Raw genomic sequence first — 16,293 nt, 5'->3', positions numbered from 1 at the left:
CAAATCAATTCATTAAAAATCCTACAATGTGATTTTCTGGATTTTTTTTCTCATTTTGTCTGTCATAGTTGAAGTGTACCTATGATGAAAATTACAGGCCTCTCTCATCTTTTTAAGTGGGAGAACTTGCACAATTGCCCCACTGTATTTTTGTATTTGTTCATACTGGTCCCCCGTGGGAATCAAACCCACAAACCTGGTGTTGCAAGTGCCATGCTCTACCAACTGAGCCACATATATCTAATTTGTATGGCAATGAACCATTGTGTTTTCTGCCTTATGGCTTCCCTTTCTGTGTCAGGTGACAGGAAGGACCTTGTTTGTAGAGGCAGGTCTCACGTGTTGTGCAACATGCCCGTGGTCCCGCTATGCCATTGCATGTGTCAATCAGCCACAAAGGGAGATGTCTCTAGGACGACAGAATCATCTCTTGCCTACTTGGACTTACACATCATGTGTTTCTCAGTGTTGTAGCCAGTTAATCTGAGGGTAAAGTACATGATGTGTATGCCTACCCACCCCATCTCTATGCCCTGTGTGTGAACAATTTTCTCCTTAGGTTGGTTATAGTCCTTGTGATAAGGTATGCAAACAGCGAGACATCCTTTACACAATCAATTATGGTTTGTCTAATTCTGTAGTACTAAGAAAAACCAAACAAATCCCTAATAACTTCTACCAAATTCTTCAAACGTTATCTATTTCATGCAGAGACATTACATCTTTAGGAATATTCAGCAGTTAAAAAATATGGTTAAATTGTGACCTCCGTTACCCCTTGTAACTCTGTTGCTGTATTGACAATAATCTTCAACCTGGCATTTCTGCTTCCAAAATTCAAGTCATGTTGACATCCTTTCCAATGAAAGCTATGAAGTCAATTTATTTACTATCAAAGTTTGACACAGCAGATTTATGGGAGTAAGACTTATGAACAGGCATTGAAACAATCAGACTAGTAGAAGCACCAGTTCTGACAGTAGGTCCACTTACAGCAATGGTAACTCCATCAGCCTAGTACACTGAACACAAATATCAATGTAACATTTTACTGAGTTCCAGTTCATACAAGGACATCAGTCAATTGAAATAAATTCTTTAGACTCTAATCTAGGGATTTCACATGACTGGGAATACATAAACTCAGCAAAAAAGAAACGTCCTCTCACTGTCAACTGCGTTGATTTTCAGCAAACTTAACGTGTAAATATTTGTAGGAACATAACAAGATTCAACAACTGAGACATAACGTGAACAAGTTCCACAGACATGTGACTAACAGAAATTGAATAATATGTCCCTGAACAAAGGGGTCTAAATCAAAAGTGACAGTCAGTATCTGGTGTGGCCACCAGCTGCATTAAGTACTGCAGTACATCTCCTCCTCGTGGACTGCACCAGATTTTCCAGTTCTTGCTGTGAGATGTTGCCCCACTCTTCCACCAAGGCACCTGCAAGTTCCCAGACATTTCTGGGGGGAATGGCTCTAGCCCTCCCCCTCCGATCGAACAGGTCCCAGACGTGCTCAACGAGATTGAGATCCGGGCTCTTCGCTGGCCATGGCAGAACACTCACATACCTGGCTTGCAGGAAATCATGCACAGAACGAGCAGTATGGCTGGTGGCTTTGTCATGCTGGAGGGTCATGTCAGGATGAGCCTGCAAGAAGGGTACCACACAAGGGAGGAGGATGTCTTCCCTGTAATGCACAGCGTTGAGATTGCCTGCAATGACAACAAGCTCAGTCTGATGATGCTGTGACACACCTCCCCAGACCATGATGGACCCTCCACCTCCAATTCGATCCCGCTCCATAGTACAGGCCTCGGTGTAACACTCATTCCTTTGACGATAATTGTGAATCTGATTATCAGCTATGGTGAGACAAAACCACAATTCATCAGTGTAGAGCACTTTTTGACAGTCCTGTCTGGTCCATTGACGGTGGGTTTGTGCCCACAGGCGACGTTGATGCTGGTGATGTCTGGTGAGGACCTGCCTTACAACAGGCCTATAAGCACTCAGTCCAGCCTCTCTCAGCCTATTGCAGACAGTCTGAGCACCGATGGAGGGATTATGCGTTCCTGGTGTAACTAGGGCATTTGTTGTTGCCATCCTGTACCTGTCCCACAGGTGTGATGTTTGGATGTGCCGATCCTGTGCAGTTGTTGTTTATTAATTACAATTTGGCCGGTGTCCAGGGGGTAGGGACCACTGGCCTATGGGGAAGTCCAATTCTGCACTGTTGGTCTAAAAGTGTGTTCATAATGGCTGCTCAGTGAAACGACCTGTCCTGATTTGCTAAAAAACTTTCATGGCCTTCCTTCATTTATTTTTAATTTATTTGTATTTTTAATTTATTTTTAAATTTCACTAGACAAGTCAGTTAAGAACAGATTCTTATTTACAATGATGGCCTACCGGATGACCTGGATGAGGCTGGGCCAATTGTGGGCCGCCCTAGGGGACTCCCAATCACGGCCGGATGTGATACAGCCTTCACAAACTGGCCTCTGTAAAATGGAATAGAATCAGCTCAATCCCCTCTGTCAAAGACAATTGGACCTTTTTTTAATTATATTTTCAATGGTATTGTTAACAAACACACCCCCATAAAGTAAATGAGAATTAAAAACAGGCTCAGCCTCTGGTTCGACCATGATCTTGCAGATTTACTCCATCTCAAGAATTACATTTGGTGAAAGGCTCAGCACAAGCATACTCAGGCTGACTGGCTCTCGTTCAGGCAATTGAGAAATAAGTGCACTCAGGCTATTTGGAAGGCCAAAGTTAGTTAGTTAGCAGTTCTCTCTCTGTGGGTCTAACCCCAAGAAGTTCTGGAAAACGTACCTGGAGAATAAACCCTTCTCCTCATAGATCCTCTCCATGTCCCGTAATGTTGATGATGTGGTTGTTACTGACAAGAAGCACATGGCTGAGCTCTTTAATCACCACTTCATTAAGTCAGGATTCCTATTAAGTCAGGATTTCATGCCCCCTTGCCTGTCCAACATTTCGTCATGTCCAACCCCTTCTTGCCCTTTGTGCTGTTGTCTGTGCCCAATAATGTTTCTACCATGTTTTGTTCTGCTGCCATGTTGTGTTGCTACCATGCTGTGTTGTCATGTGTTGCTGCCTTGCTATGTTGTTTTCTTAGGTCTCTCTTTATGTAGTGTTGTGTTGTCTCTCTTGTCGTGATGGCGTCTTGTCCTATATTATTATTGCATTATATATATTTTTTAAATCCCAGCCCCCATACCCGCCAGAAGCCTTTTGCCTTTAGGTAGGCCGTAAATGTAAATAATAATTTATTCTTAAAACCTGTTGGTACTAGGGGGCAGTATTTTCATTTTTGGAAAAAAAACTTTCCCGTTTTAAACGGGATATTTTGTCAGGACAAGATGCTAGAATATGCATATAATTGACAGCTTTGGATAGAAAACACTCTAACGTTTCCAAAACTGTAAAGATATTGTCTGTGAGTATAACAGAACTGATTTTGCAGGTGAAAGCCTGAGAAAAATCCAATCCGGAAGTGCCCCATATTTTGAAAGCACTGCGTTCCAATGAGTCCCAATGAGCTGTGAATTTCCTATCAACGAGCTTATGCTTTCTACGTATTCCCCAAAGTGTCTACAGCATTGTGACGTAGTTTTAGGCATTTATGTTGAAGAATAGCCGTAGGCGGCTACATTGCGTAAGTGGTCACATGATGGCTCCCAGGGTGACTCTCGCGTAAAATACAGAGGTAGCCATTATTCCAATCAGTCCTACTGAAAAACGAATTGTCCCGACGGATATATTATCGAATAGATATTAGAAAAACACCTTGAGGATTGATTATAAACAACGTTTGCCATGTTTCTGACGATATTATGGAGCTAATTTGGAATATTTTTCGCCGTTTTCGTGACTGCAATTTCCGGGCGATTTCTCAGCCAAACGTGAAGAACAAACGGAGCTATTTCGCCTACAAAAATAATATTTTGGGAAAAAAATGAACTTTGGCTACCTGGGAGTCTCGTGAGTGAAGACATCCGAAGTTCATCAAAGGTAAACGATTAAATTTTTTTTGCTTTTCTGATTTTCGTGACAAGGTTGCCTGCTGCTAGCAAGGCATAATGCTATGCTAGGCTGTCGATAAACGTACACAAATGCTTGTCTAGCTTTGGCTGTAAAGCATATTTTGAAAATCTGAGATGACAGGGTGAATAACAAAAGGCTAAGCTGTGTTCCAATATTATTTCACTTGTGATTTTCATGAATAGCAAGATTTTCTAGGAAGATTTATGTCCGTTGCGTTATGCTAATTAGTGTCAGGCCACGATTACGCTCCCGGACCCAGGTTTGATAGTCATTATATATATTTTTAATCCCAGCCCCCATCCCCGCCAGAGGCCTTTTGCCTTTAGGTAGGCCATCAATGTAAATAATAATTTGTTCTTAATTTAACTGACTTTCCAAGTTAAATAAAAGGTTAAATCAAATAAAAAAAGAAATACTCATAACTCATATGTGACCCGATTCAGGAAACTAGGTGTATGCCGCAAGTCATGACTTCACCGTAGAGCTGTTCGAATGTAAAAAATATTTTTGGTCAAAATGCGTTTTTGGGCAGAAATGCCTTCTCAAACATGTGAACTTTCACATGCCTTAATTAATATCACACTTGTATGCCATCTGTAAATACAAATAAAATTGTTAAATTAGGAGCCTAGTTGGTTTAGCCAAAGAAGAAGTGAGGAACCTTCTCGCTAGCCATGATTGGCTGGGATAATGAGTGGGCCGGACATGCCAAGAGGTGAGTTTGGATTTGTCTGCCATACAGCACGCGTATATCTATTGGTGCTGGTCAGTATGTCTAGGTCATCGTGTCAAACACGGCTAAAACTGCATATACCTAATGTCAAGTTAGTGTACTGTTAGATAGCTAACGTTAGCTGGCTGGCTCGCTAGCTAACATTATGTGTATGCTCTCCACTTTCTGGAAGACCGAGTTTTGAAATCAGTGGAATTCGAGTATGATAGCTAAGGAGATGGAGAAAACACCAGTCTGGATTACATCATCAAACTAAGGGCAACCATGCATGGCATCAGACAGGAGACGCATCCAACCATGATGTATACTGGTAAGATAGTCTAGCTAGCTACATTTTCAGATATTACACGTTTCTAATTTTGACAGAAAGTGGTTTCATTTCAAGTGTATTCTTAGCTAATTAACGTTAGCTGGCTGGGTTGTTATCTAATGTTATGTGTGTGATCTTATTCTTTGTATCTCAGACACATTTGCTTAATGTAAACTCACCCCATTCTGTACAAATGTGCGTAACCGCGACATTCAAACGAGGCTACAAAGAAAACTAATGGGACTGTAGTGACTGTGTTGACTTCGAAATCTGGGGTGTGAACTAGGTTTCTATTCAAGCGTTGATCAACATGGTAATGGCTCTATAGTATTGGAGAAAAGTTGAAAAAACGGACCCTCCGTTACATCGTGGCGTGTCATGTCGTAACGTACAGCACGTATAAAGCAACTATTTCTGTCTTACAATCTCTCTCCGCCAGGTGTTTCCCTTCTCTCATCGTTTAAAAACAAGAAATGGACAGTGACAGGGTAAGGGGGGGATACCTAGTAATTTTCTGTGTCATCATTGCATGCGATCATCATTCTCAAAGCCTCTTTTACTTCCTTAGCACCGCCCTAAAAAAACGATTCAAATTTGACACAAACCTTCAAATAGGTATGTAATGACACATTATATAAACTCTTTATAGTGTTTTATTTACATTTTAGAGGCGATAAGGTGATACGTGGGACACATCGAGTGAAAAAAAGCTATTTTGCCACACGACAGCTCTCCTCCTCACTATCACGCATTAGTTTTGCTTCCCCACCCGCCATTTTTTTAAAGACCCGACGGGGCTCATTGCCTGCTTGAAGTATGCAGAAACGGGCAGCGTTTAGGTCATGTAATTTATTTTGTTGGAAAGGGGAGAAATTGTGCTTTACAATGGTATTGACATTACAGTTGATCTGGAAGTATTACATTTTTGGGGCACTAAAACAAGGGCAATTGTACGGACCAAGGCGATGTGCGAGTTTACGTGAGTTTACGTTATAGCCACAGAACCTGGTTGGTTAGCTACCTGCAGAGTCATGCTGGGTAGTAACGTCATGAGTTGTGATTATGATCCATTGTTTAGCTAGAGCTCAGAATAACTGATGCATTTTTGAACGCTCAACACCCTTTGAATATGTCCGGTGTCAGTAAACATCAGCAACAAAGCTGTTGATGCCAGGAGTTCCTCTGGAGGAACACCCTCCCCCCCGTTCAGCTCAAACGGTGGCGCATGGAACGCAAAAATATTCTTAAAAATATTTAACCTCCACACATTAACAAGTCCAATAGCTCAAATGAAAGATAAACACCTTGTTCATCTACCCAGCATGTCAGATTTTTAAAATGTTTTACGGCGAAAACACACCACACATTTATATTAGACCACCACCGAAACAAAGACAAGCGGCAGCCATTTTGTCCCAGAAAATATAAAATTATAAAAGCAGGATTAAAAAATAAATCGCTCACTAACCTTTTGAAAATCTTCATCAGATGACAGTGATAGGACATGTTACACAGTACATTTTTTTTTTTTCAATAATATGCCATATATATCCATAAATGTCCATTTACAGTGTACTCATGTTCAGAAATTACTCAAAAATGCCCGCAGGAAACCTAGGTAGCTCGGCAAGATAACGTAAATAGACATCATAAACTTTGGCTAAATATACATGTTCTACATATAGTTAGAAAGATACACTGCTTCTTTATGCAACCGCTGTGTTAGATTTATTTTTAACGTTACAGAAATCGCACACTATTTCATATGCTGAGGCAGCGCTCAGTTCCAAGCTACATTTCCACGTAATGTTGGAGTCAACAGAAACACAGATTTAAGCATAAATATTCCCTTACCTTCGATGGTCTTCGTTCAGAATGTTCTGGAAGGGTTCATACTTACCCAATACATCGTTTGGTTTCAAGTCTTGCGTCTTTGTATTAGCTACTGCTAATAACATCAGCTGAAATGCACCCAAAACGTCCTCCGGTCCGGATAAGTTGCGCATCAAAACTTCAAAATTACACATTATATGTCGACTAAACAGGTCAAACTAAGTGCAGAAGCAAGCTTTATGATGTTTTAGACGTGCAAAACAAACTTCAATTCAACCGGGCATCGTTTGCTCTTCCCAGGAGTGCTGGCACAAAGGAATGGCTGTGACCAATTCGCGCCCTAACGCACAGGTTTTTTTATCGCGACACTTACTCCAACCACTCCTATAGGGCCAATTCTCGCGCGATTTGAACGATTGAACGCTCCAAAGAAAGAGGACATCTAGTGGAAGAGATGGAAAGTGTCCCCAGATCCATAAGTGGTCGGGAAGGGTGGGGGCATGACGTCAAAGTTGCTCCAACTTTCATGGCCACAAAAACTAGTTTGGAAGAATGCATGCCCTGTGAGTTCTGCTATACTTACAGACATAATTCCAACGGTTTTAGAAGCTTTAGAGTGTTTTCTATCCAATAATAATTATTATATGCATATATTAGCAATTTTTAATAATTTTTTTTTTCAGTTTACTAGGGGTACCCAATTTCTCCAAAGGGGGCGTAATCTGCCATGCCCTCAAAAGGTTAATTCAATTGTTGCCAGCAGCAGTTAGTCACCAACACTTTGGATAACATGAAAACTGCCTAACCAGCTCTGCTAGGGCAAGTAAAATGGTCAGAGTGGGGTGTTCTCTCATTATGTGTCTGGAAGTAGCTAGCCAATGTTAGCCAGTTAGCTTGGATGCTTGACTGTCGTTGTGATGTCAGAGCTTTCGGAACAACCCTACTTATTGGCCAGAGCGTCCAGTGTGCGCTCTGAACGTGAAATGCTCTGAATTTACCAACGGACAATCTGACAGCACAGTTGCAGTCAGCAACGCTCTTGATAACATAACAGCCTAACCAGCTCTGCAAGGGTGAGTAATATTCAGTGAGCTGTTTTCTCTCTTAGATGTCTGGAAGTAGCTGGCAAGTTAGTACAGAACGCATGGATCAACCCTTAAGGAGATGGGTGGGGCTAAGGCTTAAGAGGGTGTGAACAATGCTGAATGGGTGTAGACGAAGAAGGGCTCTCCAATAGTTGTACCAAAACATTGAAAGACAATTTTCTCAAAAGTGAGTTTACAAGTTGATCAACTTTCAATGCAGAATTACTTTCCCATTGTTTCCTCCATTACAGTGTATGATATATTTTTTTTTAGCTCTGAGTCTCTATTTTTATCCAATGTAAAAAACATAACTTAAAATGTTGCTACATAAGACCGAATCCAGGTTGTGAGTCACATATTAGAGAGAACACATGGGAGAGAGTCAGGCAAGGATCGAGAGGGCACATCTGTCGCCATCACAGTCCTAAAGACCCATAATAGCATACAGTACAGTATAAAGATACAGTGCCTTCGGAAAGCATTCAGACCACTTGACTTTTCCCACATTCTGTTACATTACAGCCTTATTTTAAAATGGATTAAATACTTTTTTTCCCTCATTAATCTACACACAATACCCCATAATGACAAAGCAACAACAGGTTTTTAGATTTGTTTGCAAATGTATTAAAAATTTAAATCTGAAATATCACATTTACATAATGTAAGTATTCAGACCCTTTACTAAGTACTTAGTCAGCAATTACAGTCTCGAGTCTTCTTGGGTATGGCGCTACAAGCTTGGCACACTTGTATCTGGGGTGTTTTTCCCATTCTTCTCTGCAGATCCTCTCAAGCTTTGTCAGGTTGGATGGTGACGCTGCACAGCTATTTTCAGGTGTCTCCAGAAATGTTCGATCAGGTTCTAGACCGGGCTCTGTCAGGGACAATCAATGATATTCAGAGACTAGCCCCGAAGCCACTCCTGTATTGTCTTGGCTGTGTGTGCAGAGTCGGTGCATTGATGGAAGGTGTACCTTCACCCCAGTCAGGTCCTGAGCGCTCTGGAGCAGGTTTTCATCAAGGATCTCTCTGTACTTTGCTCCGTTCATCTTTCCCTCAATCCTGATTAGTCTTCCAGTCCCTGCCGCTGAAAAACATTCCCACAGCATGATGCTGTTTTAAGGCACATGTTCTGATTTTCTACACATTTTGCCATGAGGTTGAGAGAGAACATTGCAGTTTTAAAGGTAATTTCCTGCAATTCTACAAATCTTGCTATCATATGCGTGCCAGGCGCACACTGGACTACAACGCACACTGTACTACAACGCACCACTGGTCTACAACGCACACTGGACTACAGTGCACACTGGACTACAACGCACACTGGACTACAACGCACACTGGACTACAACGCACGCTGGTCTACAACGCACGCTGGTCTACAACGCACACTGGACAACAACGCACACTGGACTACAACGCACACTGGTCTACAACGCACACTGGTCTACAACGCACACTTGACTACAACGCACACTGGACTACAATGCACACTGGACTACAATGCACACTGGACTACAACGCACACTGGACTACAACGCACACTGGAATACAACGCACACTGGTCTACAACGCACACTGGACTACAACGCACAACGCACACTGGTCTACAACGCACACTGGACTACAACGCACACTGGACTACAACGCACACTGGACTACAACGCACACTGGACTACAACGCACACCGGACTACAACGCACACCAAAAAAGAAAGCAGGGAGGGACAGAAAATAACTGTAGAAGCAAGACCTTGCACAGAGGAAAGTGAGGTAAAGAGCCATGGTGGATGCCCTATGCTCCCTAGGGGGCCAAGACATTTAAATCAAGTTAGTCAAGTCTGTAGTCTGAAGTACATTACCAAGCTCTGTAGCTGCCTTGCTTTTGTTTTCCTCTCCCTCTGTTTTAACCCATACACCACTAATTCATTGAGTTTGAAACTACTGCAATGATTGCCCAACACATACATTGGGAAATTAAATGTTAATGATGCCCTAGGGACTTGATTGTGACACTATCTCAAAATCTGCATCCTGGGAAATCTATTCTTTCCAGGCTTCCTTCTGACGTAATTGACAGTTTAATGTCACACTGGTCCAGTAAGAGGAGGAAGTTAAACTGCGAGCCCTTTATTTACTTCCTAGCTTGTTAGTTTCCTGTCAGTAGCCTAGTAATTATGTTGTGTTGGCCTCCCCATTAGCTAAATGTTATCTACTATTGAAAGGTCACATGACGGTAGATTTTGAGAGGAACTAGCATTATTGCTCTGTTTTTCCTTTTGGAACAGAAGGTCTACTGCAGGGCTCTTCAACCAGGGGCGGACTGGGACCAAAATTCAGCCCTAGCAATTTAGCCCCCCACTATCTGTGTTAGGCCTAGCATCATCAAAATCTGGTTCACTGTCTGTGCTAAGCATAGCGGCATCCTAGTTGTGGATGAACAAATACACTTATTACACAAATCAAATCAAATTGTATTAGTCTGCGTCGATTACAACAGGTGTTCCATGCTTACTAACGAGCCCCTAACTAACAATGCAGTTTACATTTTTTTCATATGAATAAGAAGAAATAAAAATTAACAAGTAATTAAAGAGCAGCAGTAAAATAACAATAGCAAATAACAACCATAGAGAACACACATTATAATTTGTAGTTTGTAGACATAATTAGGATGATTGTGTCATACGTGTCCCCCCTACCCTACTGTTAATGACTATTACATATTGAAGTACTGGCAGGACATCTATCACTCTCTCTGTTTTCTTCCTACCTCCACTGCATTCTTCCCTGAGCTGTCTCTGCTAAGCCTAGCATCCTTTCTCATTGCACTGGTAACTGAAGACCAGGGAACCACACTGCCTGTACCGTGCCCAGCAACATCCTAGTTGTGAATGAATAAACACATAGATATTAGGCAAAGTAGAAAATCACTGAATAAATACCTTTTACACTAAACAAAAATATGAACGCAACATGTAAAGTGAGCAGAAATAAAAGATCCCAGAAATGTTACATATTCACAAAAAGCTTATTTTTCTAAAATGTTGTGAACAAATTTGTTTACATCCCTGTTACTGAGCATTTCTCCTTTGCCAAGATAATCCATCAACCTGACAGGTGTAGCATATCAAGAAGCAGATTTAACAGTATGGATATTACACAGGTCCACCTTGTGCTTGCTGGGGACAATGAAATACCACTAACATTTGCAGTTTTGTCACACAACACAGTGCCACAGATGTCTCAAGTTTTGAGGGAGCGTGGAAAGACATGGGAATGTCCACCAGAGCTGTTGCAATAAAATGTAATGTTCATTTCTCTACCATAAGCCTCCTCCAACGTTGTTTTGGAAAATTTGACCAGCGTTTTAGACCAGCCACCTGGACAGCTGATGAAACTGTAGGTTTGCACAATCAAAGAATATCTGCATAAACTGTCAGAAACCATTTCAGGGAAGCTCATGTGCTTGTCATCCTCACCAGGGTCTTGACCTGACTGCAGTTCCACGTCGTAAACGACTTCAGTGGGCAAAGGCTCACCTTTGATGGCCACTGGCATGGTGGAGAAGTGTGCTCTTCAAGGATTAATCACGGTTTGGCAGATAGTGTGTATTGCGTTGTGTGGGAGAGCGGTTTGCAGAGTGCTCCGTGGTGGTATGGGCAAGCTTTACACCACTCCAGCCGACGCTTGGATTTGCGCATGATTATCTTAGGCTTGCTCGGCCATGGAAACCCATTTCATGAAGCTCTGGGGCAATAGTTATTGTGCTGACGTTGCTTCCAGAGGCAGTTTGGAACTCGGTAGTGAGTGTTGCAGCCGAGGACAGGCAATTTTTACGTGCTTCAGCAATCAGTGGTCCCGTTCTGTGAGCTTGTGTGGCCTACCACTTTACGGCTGAGCCGTTGTTACTCCTAGACATTTCCACTTCACAATAACAGCACTTACAGTGGAAGCTTTAGCTTTGCAGAAATTTAACAAACTGACTTGTTGGAAAGGTGGCATCCTATGACGGTGCCACGTTAAGTCACTGAGCTATTCAGTAAAGTCATTCTACTGCCAATGTTTGTCTATGGAGATTGCATGGCTGTGTGCTCAATTTTATACACCTGTCTTGACTGAAATAGCCAAATCCATTCATTTGAAGGGGCATCCACATACTTTTGTATATACAGTTGAAGTCAGAAGTTTACATACACCTTAGCCAAATACATTTAATCTCAGTTTTTCCCAATTCCTGACATTTAAATCCTAGTAAAAGTTCTCTGTCTTAGGTCAGTTAGGATCACCACTCTATTTCAAGAATGTGAAATGTCAGAATAAAAGTCAAGAGAATGATTTACCACAATGCTGGAAATCTGTCTGCATCCACAGAAACTAATCCCATCGTTCTATGACAAACAAAGATGGTGTTATATCAAATTCAATAGAAGAAAAAAAGAGAGAGGAAGAGAGACTGACAGATGTACTGCCAGTCCTTAATGTTTTGACTGTATATGTAGTCTAATATTAAACACAGATATGTGGGCAGGAGGAAACACATGCATTATAATTTACAAAGCATAATAAGCCAGTGGTCATCTATAAGAAAAAGAGGATAGGATTGAAAGGCAGCGCTGCTCTTGGGTCAGCTTTCACCGTTCAAATGTTTCTTTAACATTATAATTATTTCATAGAGAGCGAGTGTATTATTCAGAGAGCGATGAACACAATGACAGACGCAACACCCCAGAGGTGCAAATTAGAGCCATCAAAAAAGATTTTCAAAAAATTACTCAAAAGCGTAAAAAATTCTGAACTTTGTTATCGTACACTTAACACTGTCAGGTTCTTGGTTAACCTCAAATGTTCTATTGAATAATTTTGATAAAGCGTCTGTTGTAATATTTGTCTAGCACTGCAAAAGGTAAAGCCATAAGGGTTAATTAATGTAATAATAGGTTTAGTGTTGCCTAGAGATTGGTGAGTTTAACTTGCTACACCCAGTGCTCTGTTACAAAAGGTTAAGCAAATCTCATTTGAAAGCTTTTGCATTGAAATAATTAAACATTCCGAACAAAAACTGGATATAATTATTTTATAACCTAAGTCCTTCACAGTGTTTACTGAAAATCAAAAGTATTGCATCTTTATTTTTTCCAAATTCTCACCATGTCTTGCAGTTGAACATTTGCATAATTTAAGAATGGAAGTCTGCAAATCCATTGGACCCTTTAAACTTCTATTATGGTGGATAAATATGGATTTGTATGAATGTGTGGAGGAATAAGAGGTGTTTCATGGAGTTGTGTGAAATGCATCAATCACGATTTGAAACGGAATTGACATATCTAGACCCTCTCTTTCTAAAATTATCCGCCGCCATTGTTGCAACCCCTATTACCAGTCTGTTCAGCCTCTCTTTCGTATCGTCTGAGATCCCTAAAGATTGGAAAGCTGCCGCGGTCATTCCCCTCTTCAAAGGGGGTGACATTCTAGACCCAAACTGTTATAGACCTATATCCATCCTGCCCTACCTTTCTAAAGTCTTCGAAAGCCAAGTTAATAAACAGATCAACGACAATTTCGAATCCCACCGTACCTTCTCCGCTGTGCAATCCGGTTTCCGAGCTGGTCATGGGTGCACCTCAGCCACGCTCAAGGTACTAAACGATATCATAACCACCATCAATAAGAGACATTACTGTGCAGTCGTATTCATCGACCTGGCCAAGGCTTGACTCTATCAATCACCACATTCTTATTGGCAGACTAACTTAACTAACCTCCAAATGAGCTTCAATGACATACAACTGCTCTTAAATGCAAGTAGAACTAAATGCATGCTCTTCAACCAATCACTGCCCGCACCAGCCACGCATCACTATTCTGGATGGCTCCGAATTAGAATATGTGGATAACTACAAATACATATGTGTCTGGTTAACATACCCTGTTAAAACTGACCATCCTACCGATCCTTGACTTAGGCGATGTCATTTATAAAATAGCCTCCAACACTCTACTCAACATATTGGATGCAGTCTATCACAGTGCCATCCGTTTTGTCACCAAAGCCCCATATACTACCCACCACTGCGACCTGTACGCTCTAGTTGGCTGGCCCTCACTTCATACTCGTCGCCAAACCCACTGGCTCCAGGTCATCTACAAGTCTCTGCTAGGTAAAGCCCCACCTTATCTCAGCTCATTGGTCACCATAGCAGCACCCACTCGTAGCACACTCTCCAGCAGGTATATCTCACTGGTCACCCCCAAAGCCAATTCCTCCTTTGGCCTCCTTTCCTTCCAGTTCTTTGCTGCCAATGACTGGAACAAACTGCAAAAATCACTTAATCTGGAGACTCATATCTCCCTCACTAGCTTTAAGCACCAGCTGTCAGAGCAGCTCAAAGATCACTGCACCTGTACATTGCCCATCTGTAAACTGCCCATCCAACTACCTCATCCCCATACTGTATTTATTTATTTATCTTGCTCCTTTGCACCCCAGTATCTCTACTTGCACATTCATCTTCTGCACATCTACCATTCCAGTGATTAATTGCTATATTGTAAATAATTTGCCACCATGGCCTATATATTGCCTTAACTCCCTTATCTTACCTAATTTGCACTCACTGTATATGGGTTTTTTGTTTACTTATTTAGTATGTTTTGTTTATTCCATGTGTAACTGTGTTGTGTGTCGAACTGCTATGCTTTATCTTGGCCAGGTCGCAGTTGCAAATGAGAACTTGTTCTCAACTAGCATACCTGGTAAAATAAAGGTGAAATATATACACTGCTCAAAAAAATAAAGGGAACACTAAAATAACACATCCTAGATCTGAATGAATGAAATATTCTTAGGAAATATTTTTTTCTTTACATAGTTGAATGTGCTGACAACAAAATCACACAAAAATGTTCAATGGAAATCAAATGTATCAACCCATGGAGGTCTGGATTTGGAGTCACACTCAAAATTAAAGTGGAAAACCACACTACAGGCAGCAGAACGTTCTCCACAGCGTCTCCAGACTCTGTCACATGTGCTCAGTGTGAACCTGCTTTCATCTATGAAGAGCACAGGGCGCCAGTAGCAAATTTGCCAATCTGGGTGTTCTCTGGCAAATGCCAAATGTCCCCCACCTGTGGACGTCAGGCCCTCATACCACCCTCATGGAGTCTGTTTCTGACCGTTTGAGCAGACACATGCACATTGTGGCCCGCTGGAGGTCATTTTGCAGGGCTCTGGCAGTGCTCCTCCTTGCACAAAGGCGGAGGTAGCGGTCCTGCTGCTGCGTTGTTGCCCTCCTACGGCCTCCTCCACGTCTCCTGGTAGCGCCTCCATGCTCTGGACACTACGCTGACAGACACAGCAAACCTTCTTGCCACATCTCGCATTGATGTGTCATCATGGATGAGCTGCACTACCTGAGCCACTTGTGTGGGTTGTAGTCTCATGCTACCACTAGAGTGAAAGCACCGCCAGCATTCAAAAGTGCCCAAACCATCAGCCAGGAAGCATAGGAACTTAGAAGTGGTCTGTGGTCAGTGGTCATCTTAAGGCAAAGTGCGTTGTTAGAACCTTTGTAGGAGCATAGTTAAATCTATGAGCTGTTTCCAAAACCATCATTATTAAATGTGCACTTGATAACACTCATAAACAAATGCTTGCCTCAGTGCATTCTTACATTATTCTTTGGCCTCCAGTGTCACTTTATACACAGATCATCTCCGCTAAACATAGAATCACATGGTTTATCTTATCTCTATGACTGCAGATAACTTCAGAACAAAGTTGACTACCAAAAAAAGTTGTCTTTGCAATTGATACAAATATGACATAAAAATAATCTTCAAATGAAAACCACAACCATTAAAATATAGAGTGGGCCTATTTCATATTCTAATGTGCCAATTGTAGACTGTCTGTAATTTGCCTCAATATATTTCATGATGTGTAGCCGAAAGCGCACAATGGGGAAAATGTGTGATTTAATGCATTTTTATTTGGTAAGCATTAGAATAACCTGCCTCAATATTTGCAGCCATAAGGTGGTAATATCTCTCTAGGAATTGATCTGTCAATTCAAATGTTAAAAGACACATTTTGAATCGAGAAAGTTTTCACTTTCTTTCGATCCCATCAGTATCGACACATACTTCAACAATGCACTTAGCTTAGCGACCATTCTCTCTGCATGTTGTTTTGGGAAACATGTGTTACATCTTCGGCTGTTGTGGGAAAGATGC

The sequence above is a fragment of the Oncorhynchus mykiss genome, chromosome 4 (genome assembly GCF_057628025.1).
Source record: "Oncorhynchus mykiss isolate SJ-2025 chromosome 4, ASM5762802v1, whole genome shotgun sequence".
Lineage (NCBI taxonomy): Eukaryota > Metazoa > Chordata > Actinopteri > Salmoniformes > Salmonidae > Oncorhynchus > Oncorhynchus mykiss.
Note: the sequence above shows the minus strand (reverse complement) of the source record.